This window comes from Quercus lobata, chromosome 5 (assembly GCF_001633185.2).
Source record: "Quercus lobata isolate SW786 chromosome 5, ValleyOak3.0 Primary Assembly, whole genome shotgun sequence".
Classification (NCBI taxonomy): Eukaryota; Viridiplantae; Streptophyta; class Magnoliopsida; order Fagales; family Fagaceae; genus Quercus; species Quercus lobata.
The window spans coordinates 30,294,731-30,318,294 of NC_044908.1; the positions used below are offsets into that span (position 1 = coordinate 30,294,731).

Genomic DNA, 23,564 nt, shown 5'->3' on the forward strand with positions numbered 1-23,564 from the left:
GCTAAAAAATATATTTTTGAAATCTAACATGTAAAGAAAAAAAAAACTCTAAGAAAAGAAAGAAAAAAAATATATGAAGGGAGAGAAGAGTCTATTCCTTTTTGGGATAGTTGAATTGTCTATCCTAAACAAAAGAATCATCTTAAAAAATAGTGTAGATTATATTAATGTGATATGACTTAATTTACTTAACATTATTTATGTTAAAAACCAAAATTATTTATGTTTTTACACAATTTTTTATACTATAATTATAATTTTAATGTTTTCCATAAGATGTGACTGAAAAACTATTTTTCACAATGTTGGGGAACAACTTAAGAACGAAATGCTTCAGGAAGTCATTTCTGCTGGAATATCGGTTTAAATTATAAAGCAAATGGTAAAATTAACATTGTTATATTCAGTAGAACAATGCTAAATCGTTAGGCTTTTCAGGCACAATTTTAATTTCATATTTATCAAAAAAATTGCTTTTATTCTTCAAAACTGTTTATACAATTTTATTTTATATTATAATTATAATTTTAATATTTTCCATAGGATATGACAAAAAAAAAGTTTTTCTTGGTGTTGGGGAACAACTTAAAAAATAAAATGCTTTTGAAAATTTGTTTGGCAGGTGTATCTATTTAAATTATCAAGCAAATAGTAAAAATAACATTATTATATTCAACAACACAATACTAATTCGTTAGGTTTTTCGAGCACAATTTTGATTTCATATTTATTAATAAAATTGCTATTATTTTTCAAAAGTGTTTACACAATTTTTTTTGATACTATAATTATAATTTTAATGTTTTCCATAAGATGTGATAGAAAAACGGTTTTTTACAATGTTGGGGAACAATTTATTGAATGAAATGCTTCAAAAAATCCTTTCTATTGGCATATCCATATAAATTATAAAGCAAATAGTAAGACTAAAGTTGTTATATTCAACAGCACAATGCTAATTCATTAGGCTTTTCAGGAACAATTTTGATTTCATATTTATCAATAAAATTGTTGTTATTTTTCAATAGAAAAAAATGATGTTTAATTCATACTCTAAATTAATTGTTTGAAAAATGTAAATGAATTTGTGCAAGGCATGTCTTTTCAAGCAAAAGAATATCTTGAGGCATAACACCTATGTTATGAGTACTTGAGTAAGTTGGGATGGATTGAAATTTTATTTTGAGTCTTATGTTGGATTAAATTCAAATTAATAGTATTATTATTTTCTAGTCATCTGATCCAACCCAATATATTATATATGTTAACTAAATATGTTATTGAATGCCCTTAGGGCAATTGATAAAGAGAATAAAATGAGTTCCAACTTCCAATGGCTAAAAAGTAACAAAACCTAATAAATAAACAAATATATCTCAAGTCCTACTTGTAAAAAAGCCATCAGATTACGATAAAAAATTCAACCCTAACCAATATCTTAGGGGACTGTTAACCGGGCACATAATTATAATACCCGCTTTGTTGTGTCTGACACCAACAGCCTATGAGATGGGCCTAAAAATATTCCAGCTGTTCTGGTGGCAGAATGTTATAGCCGCTCTTGTGCCTGGTTTTCTTGTGATGTGTCACCTCTTGATATTGTTCTTCCAGACAAAAAGGGGATCCCAGATATTGTCCTCCAAACAAGACATTATATAGTCTGATCCCATAGACATTTCAACTTGACATGTTTCACCTACGAAATGTGTCATGCTTGACATTGCCTGTTTTTTCTTGTCATATTTAGATGCTGCACTTGCAAATTGAGCCTTCTGGAAACCATGAAATGCTAGACTTGCTTTGTTGCATTGCATCAATGAAATGAAATGGAGTAGAAGCCTTTTCAATCAGCCATACTGGTGCTATATTTCTCTCTCAGATGCTTATTTTTCACTTCATATCTGTGACAATTTTCTCCAAGATGGAATTAACTCCCACATCTTGTTGAGTCATGTGAAAACCACAGCACTTTGTCTACAAACGGAATCAATAAGAGTAATAACCAACTTTGAGATTATATATGGTTGTGTAGTTTTTGCATCAGAAAATGAGGTAGATATTACTTGCACTCTTCAAGTTATCTAAAGTATAGTGAGTATCAGAGTAAATTTACCGAAGGTTGTCGGGAGTCCACCAAAGCCAAAAGAACTTTGAGGGCACACCAGTTAGTTTCCTGTAAAGAAAGAGTACTCTGTTACGCAAATCTCAAATGTACATATGATCATTTTTGACACAACTTTTTTTTTTTTTTTCTTTATAATTGATAAGTGGGGGACACAACTAGTAAGTCATGAACCCATGAATTCACACTTCATCTCATATTGTGAGAGTAGAAGATACCTCTAAAAGTAAGGGATCTCAAAGAATCCAATTTTAACTCTTCAGCACAACATCTTTTTACTATATCAAATTGCATTGCCTCAAAAAGGACAGAAGTCCCACTATTAGTATTATTTACCCCAAACAAGCACAAATGTTTGAGATGATGCACAAATTAATAATTAATATGGATCCCTCATCACAGATCCTTCATCCCTTGGTATTATATTTACATATTTATCTTTATCCAAAAACAGAAATGGATTCATGATAAAAGGACTGAATATTCCTAGACAGGCCAATTCGACAGAATTACTGGCAGTATATAGTGGAAAACAAAATTAAAAAAGAGAACAAGTAGGCTACCAAGATAGGTAGTTTGTAATTCAGATGAAATCATTAGGGTTCACTTAACAAGCACAATGGCAAGAGTACCAACTTAAACTAAGCAACAGAAATAGAGTAACATGCATATACACAGAGCAGAGAGAGCATTAAAATACATGAACTTCAAGAGATTCATGTCCCATACATAAGAGGATATACATAATTTATAGACTTTTGAGTGTTTCAATTCATCATCAAATTAAATGGGATCCTGACTAGGAAGTAACAAAAAGGGAAGAAAGCAAGCAGTCAAATAAGGACAAAACATTCTTCAATGCACAACTCTACCAGTTGAAGAAACTTGAAAAATATTCCCCAGCATAATGTTCTTCAGTCCCATGTAATGGAGATCATAGAGTTGGCCAGCCTTGACTCCTCTAAAGTTGATTGGTTATCATAATCCAGAGACCTTGACGCTCCTGGGATCGCATGTGTCAAGTGAAATGGCCTCATCTCAGCTTCTTCTAGTTGAGAATCACAGCACGACCAGAGCAGCTGAATAACACAAACAAGCAAATATGAGAAGTAATTCAACATTATGAGTTGGGATAAATTTTTTTTTTTTTTTTTTAACAATCTTCATTTAAAGATAGGAAGTTCCCCTGCCAAGGATAACACAACTCAACGTCCAATTTACTGGGACTGTTTAATAGGAAATACCAAAAACACAACCAAGAATTATATCCAATGCCAAATGTCATTAAAATAAAAATGGCCACGACCTTACTATTAAGAAGTGGGCCATCCAGGAGGTTGAAAACCGAACATGTGGACTAATTGATTAGTAAAAATGGGTACAGAATAAATAATGCAAGATAACACAAGCTTCAAAAAGTACTCACCTGTATTGAATCAGTTCAGAAGAAATTTCTCTGGACTTTGCGTCCATCTGGAAGATGGAATCTAACCCTACAAAGGAGGTTCCTATCGCCCTTGGGTTCTTCGGGCAGAGGTGGATATGCCAGCTTCTTAGTGGTGCATGTTTTTTCCTCTTCAGTAACAGTTATATCTTTGTCTTTAGCAGTCCTCCCTCTTAAGTCTTTCATGCCTTCCATAGAAGCTGCCAATGCATGTATCATTTCCCCGTCCTCTTCATTTGTTTCATCTGCAACCACAAGAGCATTATAGATTTGACCAGCAAGAAGAAACCCAATTCATTTTAACAACAAGAGATGTCTCAAATGAATCTCTCTTTACAACAAGACAAAACTCAAAAGCAAAATGAAAGCCAAAACTTATAGCTAACAACATAAAGTAGTTGACATCTGCCTGAGAAAGTGTCTTTTTTTTTATGATGCAGAACCTCACCAAGGCAGGGCCCTTTGGACCCAACCCTAGGGAGGTGTTATTAATAAATAAAATATCAAAGAGTTGCAAAATAGTAATCAATGACCTCATACCATGTTTCTCACGTGTGAAGTGTCTGGAATGTTTGGTTGAGGGAAAAACTAGAGGGATGGAAAAGGGAAGTTTTCCCTTCTTTGATGTGGTGGAATTGAGGGAGGATGGAAAAGGGGTGTGGGTGGAGATATTTCGCCTAGTCCCACCAAAACTCATTTTCCCAGATTGGGAGGAAAAATTCAAGAGAAAAGACATACTTCCATGAAATTTATGACTTTCCCCATTTAATTTCAATCTCTCTCTCTCTCTCTATTCAAATTTCGTGAAAATATATATATATATATATATAAATATAAATGTGAGGGTATAATAGTAATTATCATCTTAAATGGAATCGATTTTAATTATATTTACAAGAAACCATAATTAAACTAAAATATGCACATTAATTCATTTGTTGATGTAATCATGTAATACATCATTTTCATAATAATGTTATTCATTGTTATATCTTCAAACAATAGGATAAAAAGGACATATAAGTGAATTAGTACAAGTTACACTTCCTCTCATTTTTTCTTCTAAACTAAGCAAAAGAAATTTACAACTATTTTATATCCTCTCACTTTTCTATCCTATCAAAAATTGATTTCTTTTCTAACCTTCTTACATTTTCTCATCTCCCATATTTTCACCCTCCCTAACCAACAGACACTCTAGCAATTAAAGTCACCTTACAAATTTTTGGTTATTATTTTTTGCATCAGTTAATGTATTAGAAAATAACAAAAAGCTGTATTTCATCATTACTCTTTTTGTGAAGTCAGAGCATTGAAACCCTTACATACCTTTACAGCTTTGATGAGGAGTCAAAGAACTTTCTCTTTGGCGTTTATCAGAGAGAATTATGTGACGATCTTTGGGGCCACCATCCATGAATGATAACAGATCCTACAAATGACATGAAACTTTCTATGATTAGCAATGCAATACAACTCAAACTTGGGTGCAAGTTTTTCTATACAACAATCCTTAGCCCCTTCCAAATGTGACATTTTTTTTTTTTATCAAGCTAAGCCCCAAAAATGCAAGAATATGCATCCCCATAACGCATACCTCCAGCAATTGATCAGTTTGAACCATTCCACACCAGGAACGCATTTTCTGACCAGTTATGGGGTCAATGACAAGCACTACAGGAAAGGAATCCAGCTTGTAATACGTGCAAACCTTTCTGCCTTCAGTTGTATCATCATACACCTATATTAACAAACAAGATCTGAGTGATTAAGTACAGACAGTGAATGTTACTAGAAATAAAAAGATATATATCCAAAATTTCAAAGTCCATAATAGACAACATCCAAATCAGCAGCAAAGATTCTCACAACCATCAAATCAATCTACAACTTATCATAGAGGTCATCAATATTTGAGCCATAAAGTATTCTAGATTAACTAAAGTGGCTTCAATGGTAAATGCAACTGACAATCCAAATATATTATTACAGTTGTATATGTCAATTACTATTATCTAAAACAAATCTGATATTGTCTGTTTGCAGATAGGGGAAAAAAGGTTTATATAATTTTCAACAACCTAAACTTCCAAGATATCAGAAGATATCATTAACATAAAAGAAGCCGGTTACTGACCAACCCTCTCAATTGCCTCTCTAGAGTCATACATAAATTGCCCATAGGAGAACATCAATTGTTTATATATACAAAGAAAAAGTTCGCCATATGATCTTGAATTAGAAACCTATTATACACATAGGACAAGTAATCACGTGGCACAGAGGCATCTATTATTTTTAAATATAACACGATGGAGAAGTTTTTCTTTTTCTGAAGTGACAAGAGGATTAAGTTAATTCCCATAGAAACCAAAGAAATTGAACTATGTGATGATAACTGACTCCACTTTAATATTAATCAATACCTTTGTAATAGGTCGAAGTTAAACTGCCCACCTAAACCACCATTCCCTTAGTTCTTTAAATTACAGGCGTTGAATTCATCTTCCTATATGATCTCTCAAGCCACACACACACACACACACACACACAGTTCAATGAATCTAAAAATTGGCCTTCACCCAAAAAAGGCAATTTCCAGCAGACCTGGACAGGGCTTCTAGGAAAGACATTTTTTTTTTTTTTTTTTTTTTTTTTTTTTTTAATTTGGAAAAAAAAAGGCAAGTAACAGGGCTTCTTGGGAAAAAGTACCCAAACAATATCAGATTAGAAACCACATCAAAGGGAACATCCTGCAACAATTTATGAAAAATAAGAAGAGAATCTCGTATAAGAACACTTAAGTCTATCAAGAAATATAATGATTCCAAGTGAGTATGTGTCAACACAAAAAAAAACAATAATAATAAACAGACAAACTAAAAATTTAGAAACTACCATATGAGAGGTGAACTCTTTAGTCGATTGCAAGTTCATGAGGAGCCATTTGTCATAAGAAGCAGCAGCATTTTTCACCTGTATTTGTAGATAAGTCTTAAAAAAAAAACAACCAAAAAAACTAGTTAAAGATCAAGGTCTGCATAACCACAGATTCATTGGTACTTCAATTAACTAAAATACTTTGAATTTAAAATCAAGCTCAAAAAATTAGTAATGTACTATTTCAAGCCCTGATAGGTCACTAAATAAAATCAGGAAAAAAATTTCCATAGATAAGATAATAAAAGGCTTATAAGCAATTTGCTTCAAAATCAAAAGATATAAAAGGCTTGGAAACTAGCAAGATTGGATTAAGATACCATAAGTAGAAAATGTTGTTTAGGGCAATCATAGCAAAATGTTGAGACAAAAGCATAATGGATCATCCATGGAGGTGTCCAGAAGGCAAAGAGCCAACTTTTGACCGACCTTTTTAATCATATAATAAGGTAAGTTCATAATAAACAGATTATATAGGATTGTGTAAGCCTAGCAATAAAACTATTATATAGGATTGAGATATATAATTGCAACTGTTGATTGATAGACCTCACTGAATGTAGCCCATAAAAAAAGAAAAACATAACAAAGCAACTCACAAGAAAACAGGATTTTCTCAAGTTGCGGTTTGTATGTCAAACCACTAAATCTGAGGAATTCAAAACCATGCACTGATAATGTGAATGCTATGCTAAAAGCAACAATTACACCATGAGACTTTCTAGCTGCCTTTTTTTAAAATTGTTTTGGAACTAGTGTTGCACAAGTCAGCAAATAATGTAGGCAAGCACAATATGCCCTACATAATAACTAAATGATGTTTGATGAAATGCATAACAAAAAGCTCATGGCTCACATCAAACTAAACAATAAGGTTTCTGTGCCAAACTAACACAAATTCACTAATTAAATGGAAAAAAAGAAGGGGAGGGGGGAAGAGAGAGAATGATAAAGAAGAAGAAATTAACATGTTTTTATCACTGATGCAAAAAGGCTTATCACACAGAAAACATACCTATCCAACACATGCTAACAAAACGTGCTAAAAAGCTAGTACTACTTATATGCCAATGCAACTAGTAATGGTCACTCATGTCATATAAGATTAAAGTTTATAGTGTGAAAACATGCACATGTAACTTTTCAAAGGACCCATGAAACATTAGATGATAGGGAGGACGATATAAAGAAGCAAGACTATCTTGATGGTTCTCTGTTGTAGACAAAGAACCTTGGTCTGATTCCCAGACCCCAGAGCGTTTCATTTCCTCATCAAAATTATGGTGTGCTCTACATGAAAATAACAAAGAAAATAGCATCTTAATGAATGGATAATAAACAAACCAGTCCAAGATAAAATAAATAAAACAAGAAGGCGACACTGCATGCCAAGTTGCAACAAAATGATAGGAGGCAGTGAACAAATATAGTATAGAAGTGAAAAAACACATATAAGTGCTGGAACACTCACATACTAAAAGAATGGCATAAAGAAATACATTTTCCACCATTTTTCCTTACGAGACAAATATAAAAACGCAAACAGGACTAATCGTCCTGAACATTGATGGCATAAGAAATCCATTAAAACTGTCATGATACATAAAAACAGTACCTCTTAGGTGTTAAACATAAAATAGAAGAGAAACATGACTAAACCAATCTTGACTAACATGAAAAAATGAAGAAAAATGACTCACAAATTTTAAGGGATTAAAAGCCCTCTATAGTAGGTTCTTCCTATAATCCTATTAAGAAATAAATTTTACATGCCTTTTTTTTTTATAATGTTTACACAAAGAAAATTAATTTGCTAGTAAGATTTCATCTATTAAAAATTTTATGGTATATGCTTTGTGACGTGCAACTAATCTGAGTGAAGTTCTCCTACGTAATTAAAAAAAAAAAAAAATTACGCCAAAACATTGGAGTTCAAGGGAAGAACAAGGAAAATGTTAAATTGAAGAATATTATATGCAAGTCCAGTTTCTCCTACATTCACTTCACTCAATGCGTAATTTATTGATGCCTTGCTGGTGCAAATGCAAAGCCAATTTAAATTTCAGGGGATTTTGCAAATCATGGCACAAATGGGAGCTATTTTGCAGCATTTTTAAACAAAAAAGGAAAAGCTTGATTCACAAATAAGGTACGTACAAAAGTTAACCAAGGCAAGCTCTGATTTTAACATAAAAAGACAACCATACAGGACACAAATTCAGAAAAATAAAATAAAATCATTGCCGCAATTGAAATTGTATGGAAAGGTTTCAGTTCAATGATCAAGGCTGGAGAAAGAAAACATACCGATACAAAATTGCATCATCATAAAGAGCTTCCCTTATAACAGGTAAAGGAGGGCGTACTTCATCTCCAACATTTTATATCTTGTGTCCCTCTCCAAATTACTGAATCAATAAACAAAAGCTACTGTTATAATCTAAACCAATCATGTAAAATTTAATCAATTAAAAATCACAATATTAAAAAGAATTAAATAAATTTCTTAACTTACCCTGTATTCTCATCAGCCAAATAGTTCACATTTTCTGCTGCTAGAGATTGTGATGAAGCTACTACTGGCCCACCTTCATTACCCACAAAGAACAACTGAATAGCTTCCTCAAGCTTCCAATGCGTGGCCTGTTACCACAAGGCTCCACCATTCAGTTCCATGCCTTCTTCAATTCAAAGACATTGGTAGCAAACAACCATTCATATAGTTCAAGAAACTAGATACCGAACACAGCAGTAAAATTTAAAATAATTTCTATCAATCAAAAGAGATCAAGAGAACATAAATAAATAACCTAAACTAATAGTATTCCAAAATACAGGCATGTAATTACTAAAGTCAGCTTAAAAATTCCTACTTGAGTTGGCTCTAAAAATATTTTAAAAGGGTCATACCCAATGCACAACAAATATATATGATAAAAAGGGTCAAATCGTGGTTTCAAAACCCCATGTGTCTATGTAACAATCAAAAACCTTTTTTATGAACTAATTAGTCTCAGCTGCACCTAGCTTTTTTGCCATCCTATCTAAGGTGAAGGTGAGAGTATGTCTTCCACCTCTCAATTTATCATGCCCTTCATTGTTTTAACTTTTATGAATCAATATAAACAAATAATAGTTTACCTAGCAAAAAATAGATCAACTAAAAGAATGACTAAACATTGGTGTATATTTTTCATGCACCTAAGCATGAGTATGAACTGCTTAGCTCGTTAGGGGTGAATGCCAATAAGTTTTACTAGCTAGAGAGTCCAAAAGCTCTTCTTTTGAAAGGCTCCCTACATATTATATATATATGTGTGTGTATTTTTCAATATGCAGACAACCAAGTTTGAGCGTGCTAAATCTCAAACAATTGAAATCATATAGTATAAGCTCCAGTTACACCAAAAGATAGCATAATATAAAGTTCGAGCCTTTCATTATAGTGATCATGTCAGACAACAGAAACCATTGGTATATTAAGTGCCCACATAAGAAAAATTCGTTGTCTCAAAAGTAAAGCTTGATGAATAATACACAAAGAACCAAAATCTAATAAACACACATTGCAATCTCCATCCCAAAATTCAAAACACACAGTACAATCGTAACCCAATTTTTCTTTAAAAAAAAAAAAAACCCAGAAGAGTATTCAGTCCCTCAGTGCCAAAGATGTAAACTTTATTATCAAAGAAATCAGATATCAATATCAAATATAAAATATATGTGACCTGCAAGAACTGAATGGCGGTATCGGCGGTCTGGCCACCGGCTATCTCTAGAAAAAACAAGACCATGCTCTGCTTATCAGAAGTAGAGAGCAGTCCTTCATCCATAGCTTCTCTTCTCTTTCTGTTTTGTTTTTCTCTCACAAACCTGACTGCTGAGAGATCTCTCTTAGCCCAGGAATAGGAACGAAACAACTGAATGAAATCATGAATGCAGAGACGGAGGGAAAGGTTTATATAAACTACTAACACGTTCGATCAAAAGACAATAAAACCTATTGCAAATTACACCTCAAGTTTGTTTGACTTTAATGGCCAGTTTGGATGTTAAAAAATGAAAGGGGAATAGAGTAAAAGGAGGGAGATTAGTCCAATTATATGTGTGTTTAAGACTAGCCTCTAGCATGCGGCTCTTTCTATTTTTTTGAAAAAAAAAAAAAAAAACTAATAATTTACCTCTATTATAATTTGGAATACTTCATTTTCTAATCACAAAAAAACCTAAGGGTGTGATGAAAAATTATTTCACCGCTAATGCATAATACTCATCACACCCTTAAGTTTTTTTTATGATTAGAAAGTGTAATAATCCCAAATTATATGAATGCAAATTATTAACTTTTTTCTAAAAAAATAGAAGAGCCTCTGAGCACGCGCTCACTTGTGTGCCCAGAAACTAGTATTTCGTAATTATCATATATTTTTGGCAATTTTATTTATGTAATAATCAATGTTTTATTGATTGGAAGATGATGCTATAATTTAATATTAACCTTTAGGGGGAGGAAAAAAAAATCATTTGAATAAATCTTATAAATTTACATATATTGAAAATGCATAATGAATTTGTAACTATAAAACTACTTACAAAATACATGTGAAAATATTTACAAAACCTATTATGAAGAAGATGATGGATCAATGTAGAAAATTGAAATATTTAGGACAGGTAAAACTGTAAAATAATTCACTACATTTAAGACATGAAATAGAAGAGCCTCTAAGCACGCACTCAGTTGTGATTAAAAAATGCATCAATCCCGAATTATGATGATTAAAAATTTTTGTCCTTTAATAAAAATAGAAGACCATTTGAGCACACTCAAAGTGAAAATTCCTGTTTTAAAATAAAATAAAATAATACTTGACACAAAATCTAAAATGGACTTTTTTTGGGCAATCAATCTAAAATGGAAGTCTCTTGATAATGCAATGCAATAAAAAAACTTTGGACTCTTCTTCATCCAGTGCGATTGGGATCTCAAATTAATGGGTCTACCAAGTTGCCTTTGTTATTTAAAAGTACCATTTTATTGAACATGTTCTTATGACTTTACCAAAGGTTGGTTGTAAAACCTTCAAAGTTCAAACCATGAAATATAGAATGATAATTCCCTTCTTCTCATCATGTATACTGATATTTTTGTCCAAATTTAACACATGAATTTTTATATCATAAGCCAAAGGAAACTTTATCTTTAATATACAAAGGAAGGGCCTACTTAATAGGTACCCTTCCTTCACATCTTCAGCTTTCAAATGCATATACATCTCTCTCCAAATACTTCACATCACTATCTTCAAATGCAATACACTCTTTTTTTTTTTTTTTTTTTTTTTTTTGAAAATTAGTATAGAAAGTTTTATTTCCCACAGCTAGCCATTAAGGACAAACAAAGTAACCCATTTTTCTCATAAAAACACTTATAACTCGCATTGTCCTTGTGTCGTGCCCACTAGTGTTAACTTTCATGTTTGTAGTCTTGACTCTTGAAGCAGTGTTTTAGCCAAATCCATTATCTGCTGTGAGTGAAGTTATTTAATGTGTTTTGACTTGTCTAGATTTCTCAAACCAATACTGCCCCATAGCTCCCCTCCTCTCTTCATTCCATTGTTAATCAATGGATAAGGCTAGAGAAATAAATCTTCATATTAGTAGATCATGTCTGTAGTCTTCCCAAATTTCATGCCATTAGACATTCCCACAACACATGAATCATTGTTTCAAAATATTCATTCTATGCCCCAAATTCTTTATGGATGAATTTGCATAATATTATTTTGTTGGCATCAAATTTAAATCTCCCTCACCACCATAATGTTGGGGAAAACAAAACATAACAGGGTTACCAAATTAGATATAACGTTACCCGAGGGGGGAAAAATGTTAGATATAGCATTAGAGAAATAAATATTTAAATGAATTAGTTCATTTAAACATACAAACCTGATAAAGTCTTACATTTATGCACACCATAAGTAAGTACATTTCCACAAATCATACATAACCTATTGGAACGATCTTTAGGCTACAATTTAGCTATGAAATTAGGGCAGTGAATGTTGGGAATATTACACAAAATAATAATGGAAGAACAAGATTAACAGAAAAGACAAACAGAAAATAGATAACTTGGAGGCACTATATCGTTTTCCTTAGACAATATTTGCCCCCCACACTTTTGTTGCTAAAGGGTTATCGCAAATTTGTCTCCAGGATACAACCAAGATGTTGGATTCTACAAATAACAATTTTGGAGAATGATCACAGAATTTCTTGTGTTTCTCTCCAACTTTCAAGTGAACAAAAGCCTCTATTTATACTCATAGAGTTATGTTTCATGAAAAGACATATATGGAGAGTTAGTTATTTTTCAAGTGAACATAAGCCTCTATTTATACCCATAGGGTTATGTTTCATGAAAAGGCACGTATGGAGTGTTAGTTATTTTTCAAGTGAACATAAGCCTCTATTTATATCCATAGGGTTATGTTTCATGAAAAGACACATATGGAAAGTTAGTTATTTTTCAAGTGAATATAAGCTTCTATTTATACCTATAGAGTTATGTTTCATGAAAAGGCACGTCTAGAGTGTTAGTTATTTTTCAAGTGAACATAAGCCTGTATTCATGAAAAAGCATGTATGTTTCATGAAAAGGCACGTATGGAGAGTTAGTTATTTTTTTTTATAAAACAGTTAACAAAGATTGAAATCTCTTCAACCTTTCTGAACAATCACTAGAAAATTCTACAAAAAATTCAAAATTTTGAATTTTCACTTAGAAAATTCTAGAAGTTGAATTTTCACTTTATGAAACCATATTCTCCAAACTCAAACATCATTATCACAACCTATCCATGTATATATCTATATATACAATAGTGAAGTAATAATTTCGTACAAATGTATATACCTTATGATGAGAACATTTCTTGACTTGAAGGGCTGTTGTTGGTTTAGATTGCATTGATTTGGTATTCAAAGAATATGTAATCTCCCTCCTGTAATCCAAATTAAAATGAACAATCATAATTGAATTCTTTTAAAAAAAAATGAAAATAAAGAAAATAGACCCAGGATATAGTGTGACCTACCTAAACTGGTTGCCTTTATTTTTTGTTTTAATTTAATTTTTGGAACCACAAATTGTAGCCGAACAGAAGTGGAGAAACGATTATGTAGCAACTGGTTAAGTTTGCTATTAATACATAAATTTATATATACACATGGAAGAAGAAAGAGTACCTCGGCAAGTCCAAATCTAATATCTCACGCTCTTTACAACCATAGTTATTGTCTTCTACTATTTCTCAAATGAAGCTGCACTGACTTGGCACATTGGCCAACGATGATGCTGAACAACTAGCGTTGATTTCAATGATAGCTTCATTGAAGTTGATTTCTCAATAGGTTTTGAATTTGGGGGTTATGTTGCGATTTTGCACACGCTTTCACTAAAATAAAAGTAACAACCAAAACCCAGTCCAAGAAATATAGAAATTTAAGAGGGAGAAGGGGGGAGGGGGGAAGAGGAGTACCATCTGCACTAATTAGACGTGGGAAATCGTAAAACACAGGCTTGAAGAATTGTGGACTACAGAAGTATCTATGTGTGAACGGATTCTTTAGAAAATGATGACAAGAGAGTCTGAATATGGTTTTTCAAATTGGGTAAGGATGATAACTAATAGGGTGGTTGCTTATGGTTTTTGAATTTGGGTAAGGATGATAACTGATGAGGATGATGAGCCATTTTAATTTGAGTTTGGAGTGTAGAGGAGTGGGGAAAGTGCGAGACGTTAGGTGAAGAGTTGAGAGAAACATGGATAAGAAATTGATGGGATGAGAAATGTTTATTATTCATTTAACCATATTATTTAAAATTTTGTGAGGTAATTTTAAAATCACACAAAAATCCAGTGCAATTTATAAAAAAAAAAAAATTAAGAAAGACATCAACCTGTATTTTTATTTTTTATATATAATTTTTTTAAAGAATCTAATTTATAAGTGGATAAAGTAATTTGAAAATCAACAGGAAAATGACCCTATTTTGTAGGCAATGTTTTAGTGGGAGTTAGAATTGTATTTTTACCAGGCTGACTTTTAATTTTGCCTCTACTTAAACCTAGGGTGTAAAGGTATTTAAAAAAAAAAAAAAAAAAAATCCTCTCCAAACAAGGGAAGCCCCTTAAATAGTAGTATAGATGTTTGAATTTCATACCTTAAAGTTTTATAATTTAAAATTTATCCTCTAAAATTTTAGCGTATTTAAATTTATATCTAATATTTTAGAATTTGAATTTTATCTCTTAAAGTTTGAAAGTTTTATATTTTACACTCTAAAATTTTAGGAGTAAAATTCAAACTCTAAAATTTTAGAATCTAAAATCCAAACAACCTAAACTTTAGAGGTGTAATTTGTAATTTGTCCTCTTATAATATTAATAAGGAAAATTTATAGTTGACTTATATTGTAGATTAAATAAATATGTACAACATATTTTTTTATATTAATATTAGTAGTGTGGGAGCCAGTTAGTCAGGAGGTATTATTAAGGCTGTACGAATTGGGACTATGGCCCAATCTGAAGACATTAGCTAATCCGAGAATGACTAAATGAGGTTATAATGGGAATGGTATAAAGAGAAAAATAAAGATAGTACGAGATAAGTCCAACACACATTCGAGGAGAAAAGCCATTTTGGGAACAAGGATCCAAGGTTAGTAAGAGTGTCATATCACCCTAGACCTTCTTCAAAGTTACATCACAACTAGGAGTTGGACGTTGGACAAGGGGTAAGTAAAAGGAGGCAACAAATATCTTCAAAAACTGCTGCCTCCACATTAAATACCTCCCAACTAACTCTCTGACCGCATTAATGTGGAGGTAATACCTAAATAGTGACCAAGCAGCCTTACAGCTACTATTTGATGGTTCTGGGGGGTGTTGGATGGGAAAAGAAGGAACTCCTAGAATCTAACCTACACATGTATGGTAGGGATAACACCAAGATTGTAATATATAGCACAGGAAGGTGACCTAAAAAGGGGGATTGAGAAAAATCATAAAATCTAATTGCATCACATTTGCATTATAATGGTATTGCCATGCATTTAGATGTGTGCTATATGTTTATGTGCTGATAGATTTGGATTGGACTGAGCCTATGATGAAATTTCCTTTGCATGTCACATGTTCATGCATTTCCCATGCATACGTATTTCTTTTCAATATGTTTGATATATTTGAAACTCTTTGGGACTTTTCTGATTGTCATTCTTTCTCTCCCTCTCTGTTAGTTTACGTTAGTCATGTCTATGGCACCTAAGTGTAAATGCACTCCAGCCCAGAACCCTCTTCGTTTTGGTGCTTCTTCGTCGTCTGATCCTACTTTATCTCATATCCGATTCCATGATGATGATGCCTTTAAGGCATTTACGGAGAACTTTTCTAGACGAGGCATTAATTCGGAACACCAAGTCATCTTGACGGATTTTGTAGACACTGACCTTCCCTCTGTCATTCACAGTAGGGGATGGGAGTCACTGTGTGACGTCCTGATCACCTATCCTCTCGTGCTTATCCAAGAGTTTTACTCCAACATGCATGGGATTGATCGGTCAGTACCTCTTTTCTTCACTTGCGTTCGAGGTACGTGCATTCCTATCACACTGCAGTTGGTTGCGGATGTGCTTCGGGTCCCTGGGATAGAGTTTCCTGACTATCCTAGTTGTGAGTGTCTAAGGATTGTATTTAGGGATAAGCTCATGTTTGCTTTCTGTGAGCGCCCTTTTTCTTGGGGTGAGCATCTTTTTACACCATGTCCACCTTTTGCTAAAGGTCCTAAATTCATGAACATGGTGATGACTTTTGTTTTACAACCTCCCTCTCACTATAACTCCATCACAGAGCCTCGTGCTTGATTTTTTTTGTCTCTTATTGAGCATCTTATCATAGACTTTCCTTCTCATTTCATTTTATCTATTATAGATGTTCATTTAGATTCGGCATCCCGTGATAAGCTCTTTTTTCCTTCCGCTATCACGAGGATTCTACGCAATTTTTCCGTTCCTTTTTCCTCTTTCGACCATTTTACCATCATGTGTGCCATAGATTACATACCATTAAATGTAGCGAGGCCCAGCTTCGGTCGTGGCAATTGGATTCAGCAGCTCCTTCCTCCCGTTCTGCTCTATCCCATTCGGCTCCATCCACATTGGCTCCTCCTTCTTCTTCGGGCGATGTGTCTCTAGGAGATATCATGGTGCAACTGCAGTGCATGGATGCTCGCCTCGATACACTCTCTACGGAGTTGTATTAGGTGAACGTTTGTGTCGGTCGTATTGCACGATGACAGGCGTCCATTGGTGGTTTTGCTCCTGAGGCTACTCCTTCACCACCTTCTCCCGTGGCTTCTGCTTCTGAGGATGAGGATGATGATGATGGTGATGACGATGATGCTTTAGATGATGCTGATGGAAATACTAGCTTTACCGATGAGATGTCTACTTGACACTCTTACCCTTTGTCATTTGTGACAAAAAGGGAGAGTAGTTTTGGTATGAGAGTAGTCCATCTTAGAGGGAGAGTTAGTATAGGACCATTTTGTTAGGGGGAGTGCTGATACTTTTTGAGGGATGTAGTGAGGATAGTATGTATCTTTTCTTTTCTTTCTTTTTAGATACATTACTCCTGTACATGAGGTCTTGTGACCATTTATAGACATACATTGTACTTATCTCTTTCTTTATATTGATGTATGTTTTTCTTTCACCTACCCCTTCATGTGTTGTTTCTTTTCTCTTTTTATACACATGTTTCTTATACTTGTATGCAATCTATTATTTCTGTTTCACACAAAGATACCTTGATGAGTTCTGTTTAAAGTGTTTCAGAAATACAGGTTGTCAAAATCTACTTGCCATAAACTCTCTTCTTGCAAAGTTTTTCAAGAGTTTGTGTTAGGATAGATTTTATTGTATTCAACAAGTAAATATGAGTTGAGTGATTTATGGCTTCTCTCATATGTTCATTTGTTTGTTGTGGTTTTGTCACGGATTGCCAAAGGGGGAGATTGTTAGAACATATGTGTTTCACATGTTAAGAACATATGTCACGATTTTATGTAATTGGCTTATCCATTGACAAAACGTACTTTACTTGTATTTGGGTAGATTTAGGATGTTTTAAATACTTCAAGAAACCTTGTTTCAAGATCAAGTATTGAAACTCTTAAGTCTGTTCAAGAAAACAAGTTCAAAGTGCAAAATCATTAAAACTCGACAGCTACATCTATCGAGCTTAAGAAAGCTGTTCTTCATTCAGTGTGCTCGACAGCTGCTTGACACCTACTATCTATCGAGATTTAAGATTTTCAGAATTCCAATATGATTTTCTTGGGATCCGTGAATGTGTCTTTGGGCTTTCTTTTCTCCTAACCCTAGACATATAAAAGGATCAGTTTAAGGGCCGTCAAAGTGTTTACAAGTTACACAAGCTTTGAGCAAACTCTGTTCAAGCAAATTGTGACCAGAGACGAAATTCTTGCCTTAAGGTTTTGTGACCAAGCATCTTCTTGATCTTCATCGTGTGGATGAATTGAAGAACACTGCAACTAACAACCTTCTTAGTTGGTGATTGAAGTCGCGTACTGGGATCTGCGCAATTGGTTAGTCATGTACTGGGAGTCGTGCATCTGAAAGGGGAACTGTCACTACAAAATAAGTTCAATTGGGTATTGGGGTAAGGGTTCAACTGTAGGTTGGTAAGGTACTTGGATTCCTTTACTTGTAACCGCTTGTTGTGATAATAGTGGAGTTTCGGGAGTGGTGACCTAAAAATCACCTGGTGGGGTTTTTGCCGTTAGGTTTTCCCCATTCGTAAATAAATCATCGTGTTATTTATTTTCTACTTCATAATTAGTTTATTGGTGATTTGTTTGTGCTACCATGCGTTTGCATGATAAATTGATTAATTAAGAACTTGGCTAATTAATTGATTAATTTCTATCACAAGGGGTCATTCAGTTTATGGCCTATCATACCCATTCCCCATGGGCAGCATAACTCATGCCCACTGTTGATGGGATCTTATACTTGGCCCTAAAACTTTCCATACCCTCCTCGGACTCAACTAAATGTTTGAACTTACCCATTTTTCTAAGAGGTTTTGAAGTAAAATTAACAAGTTTAAAACGAAAACTAAGAGGGTTTAAGAAAACTTACAAGTTCAAAAAAGGAGTCCTCGGACAAATTTCTAGTATTTGTGAACGTACAGGGAGGTGAGAGAGAGAGAGAGAGAGAGAGAGAGAGAGAGACAGGTTCAATGTATGAGCTCTAGGACTATGTGATTATTGAAAGTAGGAAAAGGAATTGATTTGAAAAGCTATTTATAGTGGCCCAGAAGTTAAAAGCGGGAAAGTTCCCACTCATAAAACTAGAAAAATCCTCCACCGTTCGATTTACATCCCACCATTGAACGTGGGGGATAAGGTGTCGCAAAATTTAATGATGGCACGCTCTGGATGCTGAAGCATCAGAAGCGTGCCTTGAGCAGGTAAAAAGGCATTAAGGAGATCAGGAATATAGAGTAAAATCATAAGCAGGATGGGCTGAGGGCATCAAAATCATCATTTCCTTTCGAGGAGTTGAAAAACAAGATTTTGAGGGGCTATTGTGGGGGCCAGTTAGTCAAGAGGTATTATTAAGGTTGTACGAATTGGGCCTATGGCCCAATTTGAGGGCATTAGCTAATCCGAGAATGACCAAATGAGGTTATAATGGGAATGGTATAAAGAGAAAAATAAAGATAGTACGAGATAAGTCCGACACACGTCTGAGGAGAAAAGCCATATCGGGAACAAGGATCTAAGGTCAGTAAGAGTGTTATATCACCCTAGACCTTCTTCAAAATTACATCACAACTAGGAGTTAGACGTTGGACAAGGGGTAAGCAAAAGAAGGTAACAAATATCTTCAAAAGTTGCTACCTCCACATTAAATGCCTCCCAACTAACTCTCTGACCGCATTAATGTGGAGGTGATACCTGATCAGTGACCAAGTAGTCTTATAGCTACTATTTGATGGTTCTGAGAGTTGTTGGATGGGACAAGAAGGAACTCCTAGAATCCAACCTACACATGTATGGTAGGGATAACACCAAGATTGTAATATATAGCACGGGAAGGTGACCTAAAGGGGGGATCGAGAAAAAATCATAAAATCTAGGCAATAACATTATGAATTCTTGTAATAGTGTTCATCACTAAGATATTATAAGATAAGTTTCTCAGTTTGTGCCGAGGACAAATTTTCTTACTTTACTTATGTTTAACAATCTTAATTCAGCAACTTTTATGGTCCATCTTTTAGAGTAGAACTAGTTCTTTCACCCACGCTCTATAAATTCATTGTTTGGGCTTGTTGTGCTTAAACCTAATCTTACACTAGGTCTAATCCAAATACTGTCCTTACAAGTAGTATAAGTAAATTTATAATTACTCTATTAATAATACCTTGTTAAGCCAATGGATATTCAAGATATATAGATAATTAAAAAAAAAAAGTGTTCTTTATTTTCTATTAAAAAAAAAAGAATTAGAGATATCAACACTATGTTTTAAACCTTTTCGAAAAACTAAAGCATGGTTTTTTTATTTTTTATTTTTAACTTTTTTTTATTTTTTATTTTTAACTTCTGCCCTTTTTCCTTTAGGTGGAAAAAGTTTTTTTTTTTTTTTTTTTTCCCCTCTACACCTTAGTCCTTACAATGTGTGCAAGGAGTAGACCATGCCACATTTTTGGATTTGACATAGAAAACCATATCGAAGAGATTTGAAAGAAAATGAGAATTTGATTTCAAGTACATGAATTAGATATCACTATTATATGATTATACAAAGGCAAATATTTGGTGCACACTTTGTTTTTTTCCTTTTCTCTTCTGTCCCATCCGTTACATGCAATCCTAGGACCCCCCAGTGGTCCATACTTTTATCCTTATGGATGACCCCTTTGACCCAAGAGAGTTTGGGTGGACAGAGTGTAGTGAATCAGGTTTTAGCAATGACTTGTTTGCTGATGAAGTTGAGTCAAAGCTTTAGACTAGTGATGAAGAAGAGTTACCTTTTGCCAGGCATGGACCAGTCTTAGAAGCTAATCTTGAAGAACTTTCTAATCAACGTGATTTCTGGATCTCCTATACAATAGGTTTTATTCTTGATTACCACCGATTTTCTGTTTCACATCTCCAGCATATTATTAGTATTGCATGGCGTATCCAGGGAGCTGTTCATGTTGTGGGAAGGGATTCTTCCTTTTATCTCATTCATTTTGAGTCTATGGATGATCTAAACCATGTTTGTGAGGAAGGCCTTTGGTCTGTTGATGGTGCTTTGTTTATTTTGGAAAAGTGGAGGCTGAACCTTGTAATCAGCAAGCTCCAAGTGAATTTCATCTCAGTGTAAGTCCAATTTCACAACTTACTATTGGAGTATCAGTATCTCGAGCTAGTGGAGAGAATGGGAAAGTTAATGGGTGTTTTTGAGAGATTGGATTGGGATGACAACATACCTCGCAACATCCGCTTCATGCGTGCCAGAGTTCGCATTGATCCGTGGTCACCTGTGGTATCAGGCTTCATTCTGAGGTTGGATGATTCAATGCAGGTACGAGTGCATCCATAAATTATGTAACAAATGTGGCCTAATTGGCCATACAAAAAACCAATGCACACAAAGCATGGATGATATCGAGGTGAGTATAGTCCGACAGAGGTTTCGGATCTAGAGATTGCACCAGGTACATTTTAGTTTTGATGCCCTTGAACCTCTTTTTTCAAATGAACTTAGAGCCTTTTTTAATCAGAGAAGTTGTTGGACTAGCCAAATTCATTTTGGGAACCTCATGCAACCTCATCGCCCCCAACCCTAGCCCAGAACCTCATGTAGGCCCTCATACCCATAATTCTAACCCACACACATATTCTGACCCAATGAACCCCCCACATGCTAGTACCCAGCCACAACAACATGTTGGACCCCCACAACTAAAAAATTTATAGGAATCTGAACATGCACACCTAAACTCAACAATTAATTTCCTCAACCTTGGTCATCACCATTTACCTTCAGCTCCACCTAACTCACTAGTATTTCATGTTTCATCTCTTTTTGTTGCTACCCATCAATCTCAAACCTCTGATATACCCTCACCCCAACCCTAACAACAAAAACCCTTTAACCCAGTACCTGATTCCACCTTCTCTACGAGACCCCCTTGGTTGCCCCCTGTTTCTACTGATTTAAGATGGATTTAGGTCGGCCAGGATGGCCTTTTCATAACCAATGGGGAGTTCAGGGAGCAGAGACAAACTTCCTCCGACTCCGAGACAAAGAGTGATTCTCTTACTGCTACCCTATTTAATCTTAACAGCATAAATGAGACTCTTCTAGAGGTCATGCAAGGGGCAACGTGGAGTCATGGACAAATCTCGAAATCTCTGGAGTCATTTATAAAGCCTTTAGTTCAGAGGACGATTTAGGTTTGAGTTGGGTAATTCTAGAAATGGTCCTAGGTTGTCCAGGACATAAGTAAAGTGCTATCAAAGTCAACGAACTCATGACAATGTGAACCAAGTGGGTTTGGGCCTTGAGAGGGAGGTGAACAGCACAAACAAACACCAAGAAGGGCAAGAAGATGTAGACCCAAGCCCAACAAGGGAGGCTGAGGTCTAAACCTTGAGTAATCCGGAATTGGGGTCTCTGAGATTGAGCCCTGAGTCTCATAATTCTGCCCAATTTGATCCTAGCCTAGCATCATGTGTTCAATGCAAGGACTGCTGGCCCATTTCTACTTCTACTAAGGTTTCGAAGAAAAGATTGAGGGAGGATTTTGGGACGTTTGGCCGTAACCTTAGACCATGCCATCTGTGTGGTTTCTTTTCAAAGGTGGATATTGGGCAAAATCAAAAGGGTAACTCTATTGCTGAAGAGGACTGTCAAGCTTATGCTTAGATTAAGGATAGCAATCAGAATGATATGTACCCTGGATATCCAAAAGGGTTATGGGAAGCTAACCCCAACAAGCTTCCCCATAATCCATGAGGATTCTCAACTGGAACTGCAGGGGTTTGGGCAAGTCCTTTGCAGTTCAGCAATGCAAGAAAATTGCCCTTGAGTCCAAGCCTGCCATTATTTTTCTTATAGAGACTCGGCTGGTACAAGGTAAAGGGAGCATTATATGGGAGAAGTGTGGTTTTGCAGAAGGTTGGGAGTTGCCAAGAGAGGGTCTTAGCGGTGGGCTACTGCTTGCTTGGTTGCCATAGCTTTAGCTTCATATCTACTATGAGTCCAAGCACCTTGTCCATACCAACTTAGTGGACAACCAAGGTAACCCACTCTCTATTACTTTCGTTTATGGTAATCTTGAAATGTCTAAAAGGGAAGAAGTGTGGAACAAACTTAGATCTTTAAAATTATTAGCTCATCCAACAATCAAGTTGGTGCTCAGCTATCTCCGTGTTGCCCAAGTTTTTAGTTACCAAACAAATTAAATAGAAGTCCCATATTCTATAAAGTATCAATAACATCTACTAGTTTGTACTAGCTAATGGTTTATAATTGATACAATTCAATACATATTATTATCTTATTTCATTTTTTTTCATAGGCTAATAGCACAAGCAATGCATGCTTCTTAAGGCCCTAACACAACCAATATTAGCTGCAATAGAATGCATAGTATTTCTTAGGTCTAATGCAACGTACCTCTAGCTTAGACATTATAGAATTGAGAAAACACAAAAAGGAGAATTTAATGCAGTATCAATAATGATAATAATAATAATAATGATAGTAAAAAAAGGAGCCCAAAAGGTTGGTGCACCAGTGACTAGCTACTGGTAATAATTATATGAAGGAATTGATTCTTGTAGTTGACATTATGATACTTGAATGAATCACATCCAACTTTAACTTCAACAGGTCAGACTTTACCACACACAGCCAGTAGAAATGATTCCTTTCACTTCCATAACATCTTC

The 23,564-nt window shown here is 34.6% G+C and overlaps 1 pseudogene; it reads right to left on the reverse strand.

Moving 5' to 3' along the window:
* Positions 1 to 1,277: 1,277 nt before the first annotated feature.
* LOC115990311 lies at positions 1,278 to 10,561 on the reverse strand (annotated as a pseudogene).
* Between the last annotated feature and the right edge of the window lie 13,003 nt (positions 10,562 to 23,564).